Raw genomic sequence first — 829 nt, 5'->3', positions numbered from 1 at the left:
AAAAGGAGAGGATGAGGAGGAGGAAAAGGAGAGGATGAGGAGGGGGAAAAGGAGAGGATGAGGAAGAGGAGAGGGAGAGGAAGAGGAGGAGGAAAAGGAGAGGATGAGGAAGAGGAGAGGGAGAAGATGAGGAGGAGGAAAATGAATGGAAGAGGAAGAGGAAAAGGAGAGGAAGTGGAGGAGGAAAAGGAGAGGATGAGGAAGAGGAGAGGGAGAGGAAGAGGAGGAGGAGAAGGAAGAGGAAGAAGGGAAGGATGAGAAGCGAGGCGTCACTCCCTTCATCCGATGAGTAAGCAGAATTTAGGACATTTTGACATACCGGAAAATGTTAACAATGGCAACAGAAAAACCTCTAAGTTTGCGCTTCCTTGTTTTTCATCTTGATCAAAGAAAGGGAGAAAGAAAGAGAAAGACAAAGACAAAGACGAATGAATTAAAAGGGAATGTATTTCGGGGATTAACATATTTATTTCAGGTTATTACAATGCTTAATATGATAATTTCATTACAAGCTTTTGTTATTCTTGATAATTTGATTCGTATCACATCATATATCTTCACTGACACAGCTGCTGCCATTAAAAGTTATTGAGTAGCATGAGTCTCGTGAGCATAATATTCATGAGTTATCTGATGACCGGATACCAAATGCATGACGTCTTCTGTGTCCATTCTAATGCCGGCTTGTTGTATCATGCTAATATTCACTTTCTTGAAATTATTTAAAACGCTGTAAAACATAATGAAGGTATGGGTATGGCGACGGCGTGCCCGTGGTTTAAACGTCCCATCACCTGCGTGTCTGTCTCATTCTATTTTATTATATTCC

Source organism: Penaeus japonicus, unplaced genomic scaffold (genome assembly GCF_977035675.1).
Source record: "Penaeus japonicus unplaced genomic scaffold, GWHDUDI00000001_assembly GWHDUDI00000004, whole genome shotgun sequence".
Classification (NCBI taxonomy): domain Eukaryota; kingdom Metazoa; phylum Arthropoda; class Malacostraca; order Decapoda; family Penaeidae; genus Penaeus; species Penaeus japonicus.
Note: the sequence above shows the minus strand (reverse complement) of the source record.